A 22,605-nucleotide genomic window follows, 5' to 3' on the forward strand; every position below is an offset into this window, starting at 1 on the left:
TGTGACTATATTTGTTGTAGAAATGAGTATGCCGAATTATATTGAAATCGGTTCAGATTTGGATATAGCTCCTACATATATTTTCGGCCGATTTCATGTATTTGATGCACCCAACCCACTATGTATGTCCAATTTCAATGAAATTAGGAATGTGTGACTAAATTTGTGGTAGAAATGAGTATGCCGAATTATATTGAAATCGATTCAGATTTGGATATAGCTCCTATATATATTTTCGGCCGATTTCATGTATTTGATGCACCCAACTCACTATGTATGTCCAATTTCAATGAAATTTGGAATGTGTGACTATATTTGTTGTATAAATGAGTATGCCGAATTATATTGAAATCGGTTCAGATTTGGATATAGCTCCTACATATATTTTCGGCCGATTTCATGTATTTGATGCACCCAACCCACTATGTATGTCCAATTTCAATGAAATTAGGAATGTGTGACTAAATTTGTGGTAGAAATGAGTATGCCGAATTATGTTGAAATCGGTTCAGATTTGGATATAGCTCCTATATATATTTTCGGCCGATTTCATGTATTTGATGCCCCAAACACGCTATGTATGCCCAATGTGTAACTAAATTTGGTGTAGAAATAAGTATTGAAATCGGTGTTGATTTGGCTATAGCTCCCATGTTTATTTCAATGAAATTTGTGCGGTATCTACGAGTATATCTATACCGGAGGAAAATGTTTGTACGTTTGTTTGTTTGAAGTTTATGGACTCAAAAACCGCTGAACCGATCTTCCTGAAACTTTCAGAGTATATTACCACACGGCCTGAAAATGTCACAGGCTATATAAATCTTAAAAATTCCGCCCCGATCTGCAGATATAGCCTCAGGATCGGAAGTACCTCCAAAAACTGTAGACTTTGTATGCTGATATCTAACGAACGATTATCGATACAGTCTTCAAATTTGGTATGTGTGACGGAATTTGGTCTAAAAATAAATTTGCCAAAGTAATTTGAAATCGGCTCAGATTTGGATATATATTGTCGGCCGATTTAATGCATTTGATGCATAAAACACGTTTTATATGCCCAATTCCAATGAAATTTGGAATGTGTGACGGAATTTATTGCAGAAATAAATGTTCCAAACTATTTTGAAATCGGTTCATATTGGGATATAGCTCCCATATATATTTTCGGCCAATTTCATGTATTTTCTACACCAAGCACGCCATGTATGTTCAATTTTGACGAAGTTTTGAATCTTTGACGGAATTGATCCTAGAAATTAGTTTGCCAAATTATATTGAAATCGGATCAGATTTGGATATACCTTCAATATATATTTTTGGCCGATTTCATGTATTTTATGCAATAAACACCTTATGGTTGTCCAATTTTAATGAAATTTGAAATATGTGGCGGAAATTTATCTACAAAATTAAAATCGGTTCAGATTTACATATAGCTCCCATATATATTTTCGGCCGATTTCATGTATTTGATGCACCAAACACGCTATGTAAGCCCATTTCAATGAAATTTGGAATATGTGGCGGGAATTGGTCTACAAAACAAATTGGTAAATTATATTGAAAGAATTTCATTCAATAGAATTTCAGGAAATGCACGAGCGTACAAATCCATTGATACTGTGGCAACTGAAGACAACGCGGTTAACTATCCAGTTGAATTCCTAAGTTCGTTGGATCTTCAGGCTTTCCACCACATAATTTAGTGCTAAAAGTTGGTGTTCCTATTATTTTATTAAGAAACATAGACCCACCTCGCCTTTGCAATGGTACAAGGTTAACAGTAAAAAAAAACTACATAACTATTTAATTGAGGCAACCATTATTACTGGGAAGTAAATAGGTTCAGATGTAATTCTACCCCGAATCCCTCTAATAGCAACAGAAACGCCCTTCAATTTTAAAAGATTGCAGTTTCCTGTACGTTTGACATTTGCATTGACTATAAATAAATCCCAAGGGCAGACTCTTCGTGTATGCGGCCTAATTTTAGCATGTTCTTGCTTTTCTCATGGTCAGCTCTACGTTGCATGTTCACGTGTTGGTAGACCGGCCGATTTGTTTATTTACGCTCCTGAAGGAAAAACAAAAAACATTGTATATCCTAAAGCATTACAATAAATACTTTACTTTACATTTTTGAATTTATTTCTATCTGATTTTAAAAAAACCGTAAAATTTCAAATGCATATCAATCTAAAGGGGTAGCGAAACGCACCGGGTTCAGCTAGTAGTCTATATAAATTCATTAGTCTATGCAAATATTGTTTAAAAACTTCAGTAAATTTCAATAAATTGTTTGTTTGAAATCGTTGATCGGTCGATTTCTAGTAACATTTTCAGGTTTGATAAACATTTTACCAATATGTTTGTAATATTTTATCAACTTTCGACAGAAATATCGTGATGAAGTTTTTAATCAAAATTTTCGGTGTGTTTTTTTTTTCTGTGTTGCTAGGAGATATATTTATTACTCACAAACAGTTAAAATATTCTATGTAATATGAATGCACTGCGATCAAAAAGTTCATTAGGATTTGATACAATCAAAAATGCGCCTCATTACCCCATTAAATACCTCCGCCAAGGCTTGTAATATTGGTTTACGCCACTCATACACGGAATTCAAAAACAAGCCCAAATAAGCTTTTGGTATAACTAATTTTGCTTATCGTAACGGAAAACGTGCTGTCTGAAGTACCATTTTTTTGTCTAGTAATTATATTACTGTTTCCTTTTGCAAGTACAGATCTCCAATCTTATGCTGGGCAGTAGTGGCCAAAATATGGACTTATCATAAACAATTAGATTCTTATCGATTTGGTTTGGCTGCCGATTAATGTGTTTAGTGTGATTGTTATCGCCATATGGAGATTAGAATGGTTGGATATTGGAATTTTTCTTTTAGCACGTGATGGCATACTTTTCACCTTGTTCAATTGCTGCACAGTGGTTTCGCTTTATGGTTTTATTACCAAAAAAACAAGTCAGTCATATGCCAATTATAAATTAACGAATGCTTTCGAAGTATGTCAAATCATTCATATAGAAGAGGAATCATAAAAAATATTTCCGATAAGCGTTTTTCCATGCAAGGCATTAGTCATTGCCTTCGTTGTAGATATGTAACAACTATAGATTGTAATTAAGTGGACAAAAAAGCAAATCGCTAGTTTTTTTTGCATTTTTCGATTTTGATCCATTTAGTGTTTATTTACGCAATGTTTTATTAAGCTGTCAATAAAATTGTTTTTTTTTTTTAATTTTATGCAAAATGTTTTGAATTATGAGAGAGTAGGGAAAATAGAAGGGTGACGTAGGGGGCCCTGATCAGCTTTAATATGGCAAAACCCAGAACTATTTTTGGTTCCTCTTTCATCTCATCTTTTAGCATCCGCTAAAAATAGTGAGCTAACATGTGCCGAGCCTTCACCCATAAGAACATTTAAAACGTGGGTTGGGTGTTGGGCTACTAACCCAACCCTCCCAAACGCAACACATACTGGCCGCTATTCTGAAAGAAAAATTCCCTGTGAATTTTGTCTTTCCGCCGTTTCAGCTTAAGGGATAAAGTGTAAAAACTCACGGGGAATTTTCGTTCAGAATAACCCTCACTATTAAAAAACAAAGAAAAAGAAAGACAAACTCCTTTGCGGGGGTAGGTAACTTAAACCTACCCCCGCAAACGTTTTAAGGACCATGATAGAGAAGGTGCAGTTTACTGATTGGCATTTGAAAAATACAAAAGCGACATTACTGCCATACAGCCAATACGATAGATTGGGAAAGGCGTCACAACAACACCTAAAGGTGACGCACTGTATTGTAACTGCAATGACATAGAGCATGAGTTTGGTTGCAGATTTGCAGTTGCTTGGAGATTAAAACATCTGGTTTCCAGCTTCACCTCAGTAAATGAAAGACTTGCTACAATATGGATAATGGCAAAATTCTTCACCATTAGTTTTATTTGCGCTCATGCTCCCACTGAGGACAAGGCAAGGAATTATTCTAGGCGATTTTAATGTCAAAATTGGAAAGGAGAATATCTTTAGGCCAACAGTCTGGAAATTCAGACTCATAGTGAAATATCTGACAACGGAATGAGGCTGATAGCACTAACCTTCGACATTGATAAGAGCCCCTGGCTGTCTCCAGCCTCATTCCGTTGTCAGATGTTTTATCATGGAAGCTATAATACACCTTAACACGTTCGCGGACGCAAAAAAAAAACCAGAGAGGTAAAAAATGACACCCAATTTTTTCGAAATTATTTTTTTTGTGTATTTATTAATTAATTATTAATATTATGTATATGAATTGAGTCGTATTATGTACATAAATCACAAAAACATGCGACTGTATTCAAGTAAATGACTAAAGATTGACTTTGCATGTGAATGCTATAACATTCACGTCATCCTAAGTCACCATGAAAATGAATGCTATAGCATTCACGTCCGCGAACGTGTTAAGGCGTTGTTGTGACACCTTTTTTCAATCCATCGTATTTCCCCCTGTATGCCGGAAATATCGACTTTGTATTTATTTTACAGTTACATCCAACAGAGTGTAAACTGCACCTTATCCATAAAGAGTCCGAACATTGTAGGTGCAGATTCACAAGCTAAGGTTCTTAACCTGTTGTTTTATGGTGCCGAATTTGAAGTGCGCTCAAAAATATTCAAGTAACCAAGACAAGAGTTAAAAGCTACATATAATTATAAGAATATTACTAATAAAATTCAAAACTACCTTACCACCTTCAACAGTTCTACCAAACCTTCAGTAGAAATAGCAAACATTACCCATACTTTTAAAAATTACACAAATAATAATACAACAATAGAAGAAGTTGAGGGTGCAATCTAAAGCAATGTTAGTACCATGGGAAAATGATCAGCTACAGTCACTCCGAAAATACAAGGACTAACTAATAGCGAGGAGGAGGAAGCATGGCAGAGATCAGAAAACGAAAATATTAGCAGAGTTATAAAAATCGCCAGCAAATTTTGTATGGATTCACCCACGAAAACGTTGGAGTTTTCTTAATACGTGTTTGGGAAGGAAAGATGAAAAAAGAATAATATTGAAAAATGTTATAAATCAACTAATTGATGATGACTTGGCCAAATGTAATATGTTTAACGAATATTTTTTGAATATCCCGAAAATAATTAAAGAGAAAATAATCTGTAAAGAAGGTGATGACATTGAGAATCTCAATCGTCTATCTCAATGCCAATCGACATTTTGTTTTGAGGATGTCAGTAGATAATAGATGGCTGACTTAATTTCAAAGATTGATAAAAATGAAAGTCCTGGTGAAATATCAGGCAAAGTATTGGTAATGGTGAACGATTTTATTAGTGGGCACCTGGCCTCAGTTTTTAATACGATGATAAATGTATCAATTTACCCGGAAGATTTGAAAATCGCTAAAATTGTACCATTTACCAAAATTAGGAATTCTTTTAAAACATTTGACTTCAGGCCAATTGTATTGCTACCGGTAATAGATAAATTGTTTGAAAAATTGATTTACAAGCAGGTTTCAACATTTCTCGAACAGACAGAACAAATGTATCCACTGCAATTTGGGTTCAACAAAGGCAGTGGAACGCAGGATGGTACTGTTATTGTTGTAAACCTTATTTGTGACGGTCTTGATGCAAGCGTTGGTGGAGTTGGTGCAGCATTCTATGATCTATCGAAGGCTTTTGGCATTGTTGATCATCGAATTCTACTTGCAGAACTTCCCTATTATGGTGTGCGGCAAAATCAACTAAAGTTACTGCAAAGTTATATTGAAAACAGCAAGCAGTTTGTGGAGATCGGTGGCGTAAGAAGTAGCATTGAAATAGGAGAACACGGCGTGCCCCAAGGAAGTGTTTTGGGTCCACTTTTATTCAGCATATACGTAAATGATTTATCCAAACTACATCTTATTGGTAAATTAGTAATTTACGCTTATGATATTGCGTTGATTTATCCATACAATCATGATATAATATTAAAATACCAGATGGAACACTATGCTGAATTAATAATGGAGTATTGCAGACTAAATAAATTGGTATTAAACACCAAAAAGACAAAAGTTATTCGATTTCTAGCTCGATGTCCCCAAAATGATATTTCATTCGGCATTTCGATCGGAGATACCCACATTTATGAATGTCAGTCCTTAAAGTAATTGGAATAACTCTGCAGCATAATTCATCATGGACTATGCATATTGATGAAGTAAAAAGGATAGTGGCTCCTGTCATTTTAGCTATATGGTAATGGTATATGCGTACAAAAAAAGTGATCATTTAAAATCCCTACAAAGATCTCAAAAAAAAAGGCGTTGAATATCTGAAATGGCTGAAATTTGGTATTTGCTCTTCATTTTGGGTGTTAAACGTTCCATATGAAATTTGTCGGTATAGGTGCACACCTTAGTATAGCCCCCATAGAACGGTACCACCCAATTTTCGGTATTTTGAAGGTGTCAGCCTCATTATCACACCGAAATGACTGAAATTTGGTACTTAGTCTTCGTTGGGGGCATACAACTTTGTCCCAGAAATTTGTAGGTATAGGTCCATATAGCCCCCATAGAAAGGAAACTAATCGATCAATTTTATTTCAATACAACTAGGGTTGGTGTGTCCAAACCCTAACCGAACTTAACGCAGTTCTTATTTGTTCTTTGTTGATTTACTAATATCAAAACAAAAACCCAATCTAAAATCGTCCATTAAATAAATTAACAGAAAAATCATAAACATTTACATGTTGTTGAATTAACAAAAATTAAGAGTATTTTGCAGCGACACCAGTGGATGGTCGTGTACACGTCTGGTCTACAATCAGTAGCAACGCCTAGCGCACGAGAGGCGTATCAGGAGAAAAGGAGAGACTAGAAACGTCTTTGCCGCTGGAAAAAACAGATTAATCGAAAAGCGGGAGTGTGGTACAGACACATTCTCCTGTAGAGATCAGCAAGGTAATTTGGTAACTGATACAGGTAGGGTGCTCGGGATATGGAACGTACATTTTTTCAAACTGTTGTTAACCAATACAAGCGAAGACAACGAAGGAGGTATCCCAGGTGCAATGCCAGAAGATGGTATTGAATGTACACCGCCCGACCAAGATGCTTTATCACAGCAATAAACCGGCTGAGGAATAATAAGGCAGCAGGACCCGATGGCTTACCAGCCGAGCTGTTCAAAACCGAAGGCGACACGCTGATAGGTTGTAAACATCAGCTAGCTACCAGCATATGACAGGAAGATCGCGTACCTAACGATTGGAACCTGAGCATCCTGTGTCCCGTCCATTGGAAATTAAATACGAATGTGTGCACTAACTATAGGGGCATAAGTCTTCATTTTCAGATGCAGAGATGTTATGTAAGCGACTTAAGCCTATGATCAACGAAATAATTGGGTCCTACCAATGCTGCTTTAGACCTGGCGAATCCACCATTTACCCTTTGGCAAATACTGGAAAAGACCCAAGAGATGCAGATCGACACTTACCATATTTTTGTCGATTATAGAGCAGCCTTCGACAGCCCCTTACGTTCAAAGTTCGTTCCAAACTATGTGTGCATTTTTATCCGGTGACAGTCGAGTGCTTTTATAAATATCGAGCAGCTTTAATCTTGTACTGCTAACTATCATGTTTTTGCAGCTGCAAATTCTATCACATTACGTTGTCAAATGTTTGCTCATGGTAGGACGTGTTGTTGTGGCGCTTTTTCCAATTCATCGTATTTCCTGTATGCCACTAATATCGGCTTTGTTCGTTGCAAGTACATCCGCCAATGCGTAAACTGCACCTTATCTATAAAGGGGGATACGATCCGACAACCAATTCAAGTTTTTATCGTTGTTTGTTTTCAGAATATTAAAATATTTTGATTAGAGAGAGCTCGTGTCACGATCGTGACACTAAACACGACATAGATGTTTATGTGCTTAGTTTTGTGTAGCCGTAACACGGCCCCATCTCTAACAAGTAAGCAAAGGCTATTGTCGGGCGGGGCCGACCATGTGATATCCTACACCACAACCTGTAGGAATTAGCTACATATGTGCAACCGCCTTGCACGCTGAATGTCCGGGTTCGATTCCCATCAAATTGTCAACGGTGGCAAAATACCCCTTAGTAATGTTGGCGGTATTTCCTGTGTATTTCAGCAATGAGAAAAGTCTCTACAAGTGGCAACTAAGGACACGCCGTTCGGACTCGGCGATAAAACTAGGTCACACATCAATAAATTAATATGAATCCATTGATATTAGAGAAGCCTTCCTTGTTTTTACTGGGATGTTTGTGGAAAAATATATAAATTATACGTTTCTAAAAAATATTCGAAAATTGGAAAATTCACATTGATTAGCCCCTCCTGCTACATCTTCAAAGTGTCTTTGAATATCAGGTTCCTTTTTGGAATACACCTAAAATAAATAAAAATAAATACCATGCAATTTTTTGCGAGTTTATTGAAAATTTATCGTCCAAAATTGTGCACTTGTACCTCACATATGATTCGAAAATAGTTCATTGTGGGCATATATTGTGGTATCTAAAATATATTTTATATCGGTAGAAATAGCTAACAATGAATAGAAATTCAAAAATTTTGCATGCAAACAAATTTATAAATCCCAAAATTATTCATATTCAATTACACAGCCAAGAAGATAGTATAATTCAGCTGCGCTAACCGTAACACGAGTTTGCTTCAAAATACGTGGAATCTGTAGGTATCGTAATATGGGGCTATACCAAAACAATTTTAGTAAGCTAACTTCTGAGTTTTGGAAAAGTTTGAGAATTATTTTTTCAGATTTGTAATTTTAATTGAAGCTGTCAGGGGTTTTTGGAACTTCTGAACTATTATATCAGGAAGTATGACTTACCCCTGAAAAGGGATCAGAATAGGGACCGTGAAAAGAATCTTCTTTAAAAAAAAACAATAACCAAATAGATCCGATACGGATCCTCAAACTGCACTTTTCCCAAATTTTGTGTGGGAGGTACTCGAAGGACGGGCCGATATAGTCCATATTCCAATCTGACACATGACTAGATGAAATAATACGATGTGTAAAGTTTCGACCAATCAGAAAATTCCCTTGGGAGTTATCTTGCGGATTTGCGGCAAAAGTACAATCTGCTGAAAAAATCCAAAACGATTCGAGAGGACTCTTAAATTTCTCCTTTTCCGAATTTTGTGTGTGAGGTACCCTAAAGTGTGGACCGATATAGTCTTATCCGATCTATATCTGGAAGGAATATATGGAAAGTTTGGAGCAAATCGATTGCTCACTTCGCCAGTTATCGTTCACACAACTTTTCGAAAACAATTTTGAACTTTTTTGGGGGAGATGTGGACGGACATAGCCTACATTCCAACTTAAACAAAGTTTGGGCAAAATATTACGATGTATAAAATTTGGTTCTAATCGGTAGATCCGTTCAAGAGTTATAGTGCACACCAGCCAGCTGGACATTAAGAGAGACAGATGAATGGACAGGGCTAAATAGACTCCCAATTGTCTGAAACGAATTTCGTCCAAACATACTTGGGATCTAAAACCAATATTTCGATGAGACACATCTTTGGTCGTATTTTGTTTGTATCCCCTTTACCCTAAATTCTGAGTTATAAAATAGGTGGGGTCGTTGCAATATTTGTATAAAAAATCCAATTTGACAACTGAACTGAAAATGTCTCTGTCATTATCTACACAAAACCCATTATATATTAGGCAGTAGGCCCGTTATCTAGCAGACACATTATTGCAATTTGCATCAGGGGAAAAGTCAGTAGTTATTACTCCATATGTAGGCTACTTTGCCGGTATATGCCCTCCAGGAATTAAAATATGGACCAAAAATAACATTTGTATATTTTTCATACAACAGTAATGGTCTATGTCACCCGCTAAATAATATCAGGTCATCATGCAAAAAAAAGCTCTATATTAAAAATTTTCACAATTTTCACACAAAAGTTCTGGTCCAAATTGCAAGCTATGTAAAGGGTGTTTTTTTAAGCCCGATAGAACTTGAAATTGTAAAAAATAACACAAAAAATTAAATTGTAATCAATTTTTTTTATTCGAAAGATCAATACGTGACATTAACATTTGAAAATGATTTCGGGCATATGGGCACCGCGGCTGTTCTTGACGAAGTGCATTCTGGACGTCCAATTTTTGGCCACTTTTTCGAGCACTGCTGGCCGTATGTCACGAATAACACGAACAATGCTGGCCTCCAAGGCATCAATTGTTGCTGGTTTATCAGCATAAACCAGTGACTTCACGTAGCCCCACAGGAAATAATCGAGAGGTGTCAAATCGCACGACCTTGGAGGCCAATTGACAGGTCCACTTATCGAAATCAACTTATCGCCAAATTTTGATTTCAATAAGTCGATGGTTGCGTTCGCCGTATGGCACGTAGCGCCATCCTGTTGAAACCACATCTCCTCCGGATCAATGTCATCCATATTTTCAAACAAAAAATCATTGATCATGGTGCGGTAACGATCTCCATTGACCGTAACGCGAGCTCCGGCCTCATTTTTGAAGAAATAAGGTCCGATGATGCCACCAGCGTGAAAACCGCACCATACGGTGCATTTTTCTGGATGTAATGGAGTCTGTAGGGTCTCTTGTGGATTGGTCTCACTCCATATGCGGCAATTTTGCTTATTAACAAACCCGTTAAGCCAAAAATGCGCCTCATCGCTGAACGCCATACAAATGACGAAGTCGTCTATAAGTTGCGCGAATCGACGACTGATTTTCAAAGTAAATATGGATAATTTCGTAGCGTTGTTCAAGCGTGAGTCTATTCATGATGATTTGTCAGAGTATACTGAAACAAATAAAAAAAAGTTTCATCAAAATTTAATTTTTTGTGTTACTTTTTACAATTTAAAGTTCTATCTAGCTTAAAAAAACACCCATTACTTCTTTGTCATATACTCTTACCATATTTAAAATTTCGCGTTGATCAGACTATTATTGCGACCTACAGAGCCGCTACAAAATTGGATAAAAATATTTCACGATCATCTCCAACAAAAATAGGGATTTATTCTGGTCTGAGCCCGACCTCCATGCAAAATTTCGTGACGATCGGTCCATAATTGCGGAATGGAGTTTGATTACAATTTATAATGGACAGGCGGACGGACGGCCGGAGGGACGGGTGAGGGTCTCCGAAGAATATTTCGCGGTGTTACATGCATTTTTACCAAAACAAACTTATAATACCCTTTCCACATAGTTGTGTAGGGTATAATTACAATATTTGAATATTCTGACAATAAAGAACGATGAAAACTTGGATTGGGCTTCGCCCATCTTTAATTGTGATACCCCACACTACACGCAGAGAAAAAATATTTTTCGGTTTTGTTGGAACAAAAATATCTATTTTGGTTCCAAAAATGTGTTTGTTTTGTACAAACATTGTAATCCAAATCCAAAAATACCATATTTTGTTCCGAACATAGAAAACAAAAACAACTTTCGAATTTCTGCAATATTGTAAAAATCGTTAACAATACCGATTGTAGGAGCAATCATAATCTAAATTTTTTACAAAACATATTGTCAGCCCTGAAAACCAGATACTAAATTTTTTGATTTGAGTGTATATACTTCTCATATACACTTTCCACACAACTTTGATATAAATATCGCGTATAATATTACGAGCATTGATGAACGCAATACATGGTTTGCTACTTTAGCTGACAACAAAGACAAACAAAAAGCCACAAGCTGCTACCACAACATGAGGAATAATTAAACACCATAACAAACATGAAAAGGAAAGAAGAATGAAATAAAAAATAAGAATGAAACAAAACAGAAACAAATAAAAACAAGAGTCTCATTGTTGGTATACATACACACAAAAACAAAGATAAAGGCAGCATGTCATACAAACACCACAACTCACCAAAATTGTTTTTTCAACACGGCATCGAATAGCGAGAGAAGAGAAAGAAATTTCGAAGAAATGAGAGAAATGTTGTTCAGTTGACACAAACTATTTTTTGGATTTAACAAAAACGATTGTTGGATTCACAATACTACATAAGGAATCCAACAATATGTTAACAATACATATTTTGCTCTTGGAATATTGTTGGATCAAACATATTTTTTTCTCTGCGTGTAAGAAAACCTGACTACACCTTTTTCACATGTAATTCGAAACATTCCAGTTGTAATTCGTAACATTTCATTTGTAATTCGATTATTCTATTTGTAATTCGTAACATTTTATTTGTAATTCGAATTATTCCGTTTGTAATTCGAATTATTCTATTTGTAATTCGAATTATTCCATTTGTAATTCGAATTATTTCATTTTAAATTCGAATTATTTCATTTGTAATTCGAATTATTCCATTTGAAATTCGAATTATTCTATTTGTAATTCGAATTATTCCATTTGTAATTTGAATTATTTCAATTGAAATTACAAAGAGAATAATTCGAATTACAACTAGAATAATTCGAATTTCAAATGGAATAATTCGAATTACAAATGGAATAATTCGAATTTCAAATGGAATAATTCGAATTACAAATGGAATAATTCGAATTACAAATAGAATAATTCGAATTACAAATAGAATAATTCTAATTACAATTAGAATAATTCGAATTACAAATGGAATAATTCGAATTGCAATTGAAATGTTACGAATTACAAATGGAATTCTCGAATTACAACTAAAATGATTCGAATTACATCTGAAAAAGGTGTAGAAAACTATTTATTTTTGTTCTCCAATAATAAAATAATCAATAGTTGTTACATATCTACAAATAACCGGACGATTATGACTATGACTAAACTAAAGCTTACCGCTTATCAAAATATTTGTATACATATGTAACTCTTCTATTCGAATGATTTTTCAGAATTCTAACACGTTCGTTAATTTATCATAACCATTAACCAAAACCTCTGTGCATTTGTTGAAGAAGGTGAAAAGCATCTTTAAAATTCTGTTGTCTCATATTAACGACGATACCAACTACATTAGACATTAATCGGCAGTCAAAGCGATAATAATTCTTTATGATATGTATGTCGGTATTTTTGCCACCGTCAACATACGATTGGACATCTGTACTTCCAAAAGAAAACATTCATAGAATTACCATGCACAAAGTGGTACTTGAGGCAGCATGTTCTCGGTATGTGGCGATAAGCGAAATCAGTTTGAACAAAATAAGGTTTCGACTTGTGCTTGCACGTATGACTGCCGTGACGCAGCCAATCATAAATCGTAGATTTTTAAAAATATATTTATGCATAAATCGTGGATTTTTTAAAAATATTTTTCATAAATCATGGATTTTTTAAAAATACTTTTTCATAAATCGTGGATTTTTTAAAAATACTTTTTCATAAATCATGGATTTTTTAATAAATTTCGTAAATCGTGGATTTTTTAGAAAATATTTTTTCAAAAATCGTAATTTTTTTAAAAATACTTTTTCATAAATCGCAGATTTTTTAAAAATATTTTTTCATAAATCGCAGATTTTTAAAAAATATTTTTTCGTAAATTGTGAATTTTTTTTAAATATTTTTTTTTATAAATCGTGGATTTTTTAAAATATTTTTTTCATAAATAGTGGGTTTTTTAGAAAAATATTTTTTTCATAAATCGCAGATTTTTTAAAAATATTTTTTCATAAATCGTGGATTTTTTAGAAAATATTTTTTCATAAATCGTGGATTTTTTAAAATATTTTTTTTATAAATCGTGGATTTTTTAAAATATTTTTTTCATAAATCGTGGGTTTTTTTGAAAAATATTTTTTTCATAATACGTGGGTTTTTTAAAAAATAATATTTTTTGCATAAATCGTAGATTTTTTTAAAATAATTTTTTATAAAAAATATTTTTTTCATAAATCGTGAATTTTTTAAAAAATATTTTTTATACATCGTTGGCCACCTTAATGTAGGTCTTGCTCAACATTACGGCCTTGTCAAAAGTCTACGATACTTTTCAACACAAAGCGTTTATTAACCGATCGTTCGTTCCATCACTCCGGTAAAGTTTTAATCGTTGGTTCACGTCAGTTACCAGGAATTCAGAAACAGAAAAAGTATTTGGAATAACTGTTTTCTTTTATGGCCACACAAAGAAATCGTACTATTTTTTTGTCTAGTAATTCAGTTAATGTTTCAATTTGGAAGTACAGATGCACAATTATATGTACTCGGACAGTGGCTAAGTACGGAGTTATCATAAACAATTGTTATCGGTTTAGTTTGTCGATTAATGTTTAATATAGTTGTTATCGGCAAATGAGACATCAGAATTTTACCTGAAGCACGTGATGGAATGCTTTTTTCCAACTTCTTCAATTACACAGTGGTTTCGTTTTATGGTTTTATTACCAACAAAAGTAATTTGCTAATGAAAAGTATATCGAACGCCTTAGAACTGTGAAAAATCATTTGAATAGAAAAAGTATAATAAACATATTTTGATAAGCATTTTGCTATGCACGGTATTAGTCATCGCTATTCTTTTAGTTTTCGATATGTAACAAAATTGACATTGATAACAATTAATTGAACACCATTTTCCCATTTGGATTCACATAGTCAAGTCTACCTAGTGTCTTGTCATTCAAGATTCATGTATATGTATTGAGAAATTAGTCTAGAAAGTCAAGACACTAAGTAGACTTGATAGAAAAAAGCCTCCAAAAATACTTCATATCTACTAATTTGCAATAATGTCCGTATAAATAGAAGTTATCAAACTCCACCTATTAATTAAAAATTTAAAAATATTTTTTAAAAAATCCATGATTTAAGAAAAAATATTTTTAAAAAATTCATGATTTTTGAAAAAATATTTTTAAAAAAATCCATGATTTATGAAAAAATATTTTTTAAAAAATGCATGATTTATGAACATATATTTTTTAAAAAATGATTTATTAAAAAATATTTTTAAAAAATCAACGATTTATGAAAAAATATTTTTTAAAGAAATCAAAGAGAAAATACTTTTTAAAAAATCCACGATTTATAAAAAATGTTTTTTTTAAAACAATCCACCATTTATTTAAAATATTTTCTGAAAACATTTACGATTTATGAAAATATAAAAAAAATCACGATTTATGAAAAAATATTTTTTTTGAAAAATTCACGATTTATGAAATAAAGTTTTTTTTTTTAAATTCACGATTTATGAATTTTTTTTTTTAAATTCGCGATTTATCAAAAGATATTTTTTAAAAAAATTAACGATTTATGAAAAAATATTTGAAAAAACATTTTATAAAAAAATTCACGATTTATGAAAAAAAAAGATTTTTTAAAAATCCACGATTTATGAAAAAAGATTTTTTAAAAATCAACGATTTATGAAAAAAATATTTATTTTTAATATCCACGATTTATATATATATTTTTTTAATAATGACCTTCGTCCTAATAAGACAACAATAAATAAAAATTATTTGATGAACGACAATACAGTCGCTTTCGACTGTAGCGACTTTAATTTCGAGGTGATATTGAGTAGACTACCCCCTTCCAAGTTTGAAACGTTGGATAATAAATTATATGTGTCGACGGCAGTCGTACGTGGAAACAGGGATTATTAGATTCCGTATGTAGTATTGTGTCTCCAAAAATCGTTGTTGTCAACTCCAACAATTGTTTTTGTCAACTGGACAAATAATAATCATTTCTTATTTCATAATAATAATTTTTTGAAAAATGTTATTCTCGTCTCTCGGTATTTGAAGCCATGGTGATATCCAAAAATGTAGTAACAAGTAGAAAATCTACGCTTTTCGAAATCTTTTTTAGTTCGGATTTTTGAACAAACGTTACGTATAGGATAACTTAAGTTCATTGGTAGTAGTGAGGAAACTTATGTTCTGTAACTTATGCTATGCCATAATTTCACTGGATCTTTTATATCTTGTTTCAAATGAAGTAGTGAAACCTCCGATATATTCTTCAGCATTTGAACGAATGCCATGAATGATAAACGCAATTCGTAAAACCTCCAATTTTTTCTTCAGCATTAGAGCCACTTCCAAAAATGCTAAGAACAGTTCGTGAAACATCGGATATTCTTTTCAACATTTGAATCAAATCCATGAATGCTAAATATAAGGTCTGTACGATAGCACAAAAGTTTGTACAAACTTTTACAAAATGCTGTTCGATAACTAACTAGTTCAGTAAAAGAGAAATGAGAAGTAGTTGCAAGAATTTGCAAATACTTTTTACTTTCGAAGTTATCGAACAGCACGGTGCTCTTGAATCAAATTTAAATGAAAGGTGCTTACACCTGGGAAGTTTTTGCGGATTCTGAAACTACAATGTTCATAGATGAGAAAAATAAAAAAAACAAAAAAATCGCCGGTTTTCACGATTTTGGTTCGAAACCGCAAGTCCTATCTAAATGAGATTGAAGAAAATGTTGTAGCTATGAAAATTCTCTATAAGATTGACCTTCACAATATTTTCGTAGATTTTACCATTTTTGAGATATTGAAGTTCAAATTGGGACAATGCACTGACTGTATCGCCCCCTTATAAAACAATGTAATGAAGGGTGCGCCTTAACTAAGTTTTAATGAAAACCGCTTACACAGGGGAAGTTTTTGTGAATTGTGAAACAGCAATGTTCATAGATAAGAAAAATCCAAAAACAAGAAGAAATCGCTGTAGGGATTTTTAAATAAATCGCATATTTTTAGGTGTTTTTTAGGTTTTCACGATTTTGCTTGGAAACCGCAAGTCCAATCGAAATGGAGATAAGGAAAATTTTGTAGCTGTGAAAATTCTCTACAGGATTGATGCTTATGATTTGTTCTCAGGCTGTACCATTTTTGAGATAAAGAAGCTCAGTTTACATTTTTAGGTTTTGTTTGTTAGGGTTTCGCGATTTTGCTTGAATACGGCAAGTCTTATCGGCATGGGACCTGAGAAAATCTTATAGGTGTGAAAATTCTCAACAAGACTGGCTTATGTAATTTTTCCTAGGTTGTACCATTTTTTTAGATATACAAGTTTAATTTGGGAAATTGCAGTCATGACATTGTTTTATAAGGAGACGATACAGAATTGAATTGAATTTGTATTGTCCCAATTTCAACTTCTATATCTCAAAAGTTGTAAAACTTACGAAAATATCATTAAGGTCAATCTTGTAGAGAATTTTTACAGCTACAACCTTTTCTTTATTCCCATTTTGATGGGACTTGCGGTTTCCAAGCAAAATCGCAAAAACCTAAACAACCCCTAAAAATGTCAACTTGAATCACGATTTATTTAAAATGCGCTCCGGCGATTTTTTTGTTTTTTGATTTTTCTCATCTATGAACATTGTAGTTTCAGAGTCCGCGAAAATTTCCCAGGTGTAAGCACCTTCCATTTAAATTTGACTCAAGAGCACCGTGACAGGCCTATAATTTCAACAAGAATAACTTCGTTGTTTCCATTTGTTATGGTTTTATTTATAATAGTATTTGATAAATATCGAATTGTTATTCCCCATTTGATCTTCAGAAGTTAAAGATAAATTAAGGTAATGTTGATATGTCAAACGGTTAGTGAAAATACTATGCTAGGGAACTGGGTGATATGCGGTAGCAAAGGGTTTTTAAAGATGATATTCTGCGGTGTTAGTGAAAATTCCATGCTTAGGATCTAAAACTGATTTGGTTCCTTTAGAGGTCACGCTCTTGTGTAAAGAATGAGTGAAGATGCTAAAAAGAAGACATGCCAAATCACTTGCACCCATTCTTGAATAACATCTTTGGCTTTTGCTGGGATATGGTTTATTTAAATTTTTATACCCTCCACCATAGTATGGAGGGTATATTAAGTTTGTCATTCCGTTTGTAACACATCGAACTACTCATTTGCAATCCTATAAAGTATATATATTCTTGATCAGGTTAAAATTCTAAGACGATCTAGCCATGTCCGTCTGTCCGTCCGTCTGTCCGTCCGTCTGTCCGTCTGTTGTAATCACTCTAGCGTCCGCAATAATTGAGATAGAGTGCTGAAATTTTGCAGGTATTTTTGAAGGTCTTTTTTCCATAGGCAGGTCAAGTTCGAAGATGGGCTATATCGGTCCACTCTTTGGTATAGCCCCCATATAACGGTACCTCCGGATTTGAGGTATTTTGACGTTCTTCACCACATTTGCAGACCGAATTAGCTATAATAACGAAATAACGGTTTTAGACCCCAATAATGTTTGGAGGAAATTCGTTTCAGACAATTTGGAGTCGATTTAGCAATGTCCGTCCGTCTGTATGTCTGTCTGTCTGGCTGGTGCGCACGATTTTGGGTATTATAATATTTTGTTCAAACTTAGTTTAAGTGCAAAGATGGGCCATATTAATCCATTCCTTTGGGGACCTCCCACACAAAATTTCAAAATTTGTCTGTAAAATGGTGTGAACGATAACACTCGAAGGGACCAATCGATTTGGTCCAAACTTTGCACATCCTATTATTCCTTCCAGATATCGGGTCCGAATATGGACTATATTGGTCAACTCCTTCGGGTACCTCCCACACAAAATTTGGATAAAGTGAAGTTTAAGAACTCCTCTCGGATCGTTTTGAAATTTGTTTCAGTAAGTTGTCGTTGCGGCTCCCTTTACGACGGTACAATTTTTGCGGAAGTCCATACTTCCTGAGATATTGTCATAAATGTTCCAAGAATCCCGGACGGCTACAACTAAAATCACAAATCCGCAAGATAATTCTCGCAGGGAGTTTCTGATTGGTGCAGACATTGCACATCATATTATTCCATCCAGTCATGTAACAGGTTGGAATATGAACTATATTCCACACAAAATTCGGATAAAGTTAAGTTTAAGAGCTCCTCTCGGATTGTCTTGATTTTTTCAGCAGGTTGTCCTTGCGGCTGCCTTTACGACGGTACAATTTGTTTCCCACGCAAGTCCATACTTCCTGAGACATTGTCCTAAATGTTCGAAGAAACCCCGACGGCACCTACCAAAATGGAAAATCCGCAAGATAATTCTCGCAGGGAGTTTCTGATTGGTGCAGACTTTGCACATCATATTATTCCATCCAGTCATGTAACAGGTTGGAATATGGACTGATCGGTCCATTCCTTCGGGTACATCCCACACAAAATTCGAGAAAAGTGAAGTTTAGGAGCTCATCTCTCATCGTTTTGATTCTTTTTTTAGTAGGTTGTTCTAGCGGCCTCATTTATAACGGTACAATCTTTTCCCGTAGTATGTCAATACTTCCTGATATAATGGTCCAAGCTCCAAAAGCCTCCCGGCACATACTAAAATGGCTATTGTGCAAGATAACTCTAAAACTTTTTCAATTTTTTTTTCAAACTTTGTTTAACGTAATTTAATATTTCGAGTTCTTTATGAAGAAGTTTGGTTACTAAAAATGGTTGGTATATGTCAATGATTTGGTATAGCTCCACATTACGGTACGTTCAGATTTTAAAGCAAACTCGTGATACAAAATCAATATATTTTATATACGGTATAATTATTGTGTTTGGTTAGGTCAGTGGCTAAGGGTATATCTCCGTCGGCACAGTTGACTGATATTTTCTTACTTGTTTTTTTGTAAGGTAGATAGGATTGTGACCTTTAAAAATGGTTTAACAAATTACCGTAGCGTTTACACAGCATGAGCAATTTTACTTTCCCTCAGGTACGAAATTTTATGAAATTACAAATTTAGTGGACTAGAACTTTTGTGGAACAACATGGAAGAATTTTCTGTTTTCACAGAAAGATACCGGAGAGTCTCCACCTTCAGCCCATATATACTTTTATACCAGTCCAGTTCCGTCCCTTCAACACTTTTTTAAATTTATTGAAATTACATGGGTAAAAATGTGTGTGTTTTTCCATACCGTTTTCCATATGAATCACAGCTTTTTACACAAATGGAAATTTTTTTGAGTATATAAGTTTTTATAGAGGTTATATAATTTTTTTTTTGTGAAAAAATAATTTATATATTTTTTTAAAAAATAAATTTTTTGGATTTTTTTTTTTTAAAAATTGAAAAAAAAATTGTCGAAAAAAATTTTTTTAAGTTTTTTGGTATTTTTATAGTTTATTTATTGGTGTTTGACCGTCTTTAATATATAGGAAGATATAAAAACACAAAAACAGTCATATTTTGATGGAAAATACATAGTAAAAAAAACAAAATTTTAACTTTGACCTTGAATTTCTCTGCAACTACCAGACCGAATTTGACCGGTTATAATTCATCTGAAAGCTGAATTGTGTTATCTGTCTAACAAAAAAAAAAGGATTTTGAAAATATCTATATCCGTTCAAAAATTTTAGCCGTACGTATTGTTTCTATATCCTATAATTAAAATTTTTTTTCATTGCAGGTTCCTGTTAGGTGGAAACACACCATAAATGTAAGTGCCCAGCACAACATTAGTCATTGTTTTTAATATCTTAAACTTAAACCTACACATTTTCCACGAATATTTGTTGTTATCAATATCTCATTTATTTTCAAATACTTATTAGACCACTAATAATATTGTTATTATTATGTAGAGTTATTGTTTATTTGACTTAACTATCTCTCAAGTAGTTGATGGTCGATTTTTATTTCCCCAAACAATAGTTAGTTGGTCATGGGATTTAAGGTTCCAATTCTCATGACTTGAGATCGCTACTTGAGATAAAAAGTAATTTTAGGAAACTTTGTTTGTTTTGATGATTTGTTTTTGATGTTTTTACTGACCTATCCACTCACATGTCATTGATGTACTTTCGCATAAAAATGATGAATTAGTTGTCACTCAAGATAATATCACAGAGCATATGATAATAAATTTTTTGACATATATATAATTAAATGACTTTGAGTCCATCAGAAGGGTTTGTATTTTGCCAGACACATGTTGAATGCCTGAAACCCCAACCTCCACCATTTACATTTGAATTATTATTTTTGTTATCGAATTCAAATTTGTTATTAATTATATTGCTTATTAGAACTATTTACTTGTGTGAGTTATGATATTGGATCTTCAACTGCCTACTACTATGACTCACAAAAATATGGAGCACATGCTTAGACTATAAGTCACAGTTTCAAGTTCCAACAACCAATTGATATTATTTATTTTGTAAATTGTATGTCCGATCCCCACCCATTTCAATTATATGGAAGATTTATAAATACGTCATGTTGGATATAAATCGTAATTTTGAATTAAGGGTGGACAAAACCCCATCCAAAAAATTTCGCCATCGAACCATGTTTGATAGGGTAATTAATATAAAAAAATTTTAAATCATATAGGGACTATACCAAAACGTCGACGTGTACTGTAACAATTAGCAGGGATGTTTGTCACCTTCTAAGATCAAAAACTGTCAAATTGCAGCAAAAATAGAGAATGTTTTGATACCGAAATTGTCAAAATTGCTTAAAAATCTGTTGTTTTATCAGACTAACTGCAAGCGATAACCTTCTATTCAAAATCAATTTAAGAAGTTTATAAAGACACACAGCAGAAGATGCTGAAGACACCGTGAAAGATGAATTCTACGCAGAATTAACATCCATGCTAAATGAAATTCAGAGATGAGACATCATAATTCGCATGGGTTACTTTATCGCAAATATAGGGGCGACAATACTAACGCCCGTTCAACAATCGGAAAGCATGGATGTTAAGTTAAAAATAATGTAGAACTGTGTCAAACATTTCAGCTGGTCCATCTTCCCGGAGAGATTCAGAAATACACATAGACATCATGGCATCAGCGGCAATACTCGCAACCAAATAGACCACATATGTGTTAGTAGAAGATGGAAAAGATCTCTGTCAGACGTCAGAAACAAAAGAGGAGCTGACATTTACCGTGACCACGAGCTCATCATAGGTGAAATCAAGACGAAATTGAAATAAATGTCCATTAAGAAACATCAGACACACCAGGCGAAAACAACTACCCGCCTACAACAGCAAAACAACACAACCGGAAACACCCTAGCCCCGGCAATAAATCAACACCCAACATGGGAAGACATCAATCACATTAACATATCTACAAGTTGCGGAAGAAGCATTGGGCGTAATTTCTCAAAGAGGGGAATTTAAGATGCTGTACAACAACAAAAATATCACAAGAGAACAGTATCAAGAACAAGCAAAGAAAAGGAAAAATGAAGTTTCTAGAAGATTTGCCAAAAACAGCCGAGGAAGCAGCTAGCCAGAGCAACATGAGAAAACTACGCTGGACGATAGATACCCAGCAAAATTTTGGATCCGTTTGTCATTATGTAAGCCATTACAAAGTAATGTAAACAAACATTACTACTAATATTACTCTTTACTAAGTTATGATTTCAACGTCGGAACACGATTTTTTGTTGACAAAATATAAAACAAATGGTGGTGCACATGTAAACGTTTAAGTAACCTTTAATGGAAGGGTTGGCGTTTTTTGTTTGGGATGACGACTTCTATTTTGTTTTTCAAAATAGTCAGGCTTAATCCCA

At 33.7% G+C, this 22,605-nt stretch overlaps 1 protein-coding gene across 4 annotated transcripts in view; it reads left to right on the forward strand.

Annotated features, from left to right (window-relative positions):
- Positions 1–22,605, forward strand: part of Abca3 (ATP binding cassette subfamily A member 3) — a 121,382-nt gene that overhangs the window by 17,171 nt on the left and 81,606 nt on the right. For 3 of the 4 annotated variants that reach the window (XM_073974592.1, XM_073974588.1, XM_073974590.1), the window contains one exon: positions 20,471–20,500. The exons of the other annotated variant lie outside the window; for it this stretch is intronic. The gene's annotated coding sequence lies outside the window, so the exon portion shown is untranslated. The remainder of the gene's footprint in view (positions 1–20,470; positions 20,501–22,605) is intronic. 4 annotated transcript variants of the gene reach the window in all.

This window comes from Musca autumnalis, unplaced genomic scaffold (assembly GCF_047663935.1).
Source record: "Musca autumnalis isolate F117 unplaced genomic scaffold, ASM4766393v1 scaffold_3, whole genome shotgun sequence".
Classification (NCBI taxonomy): Eukaryota; Metazoa; Arthropoda; class Insecta; order Diptera; family Muscidae; genus Musca; species Musca autumnalis.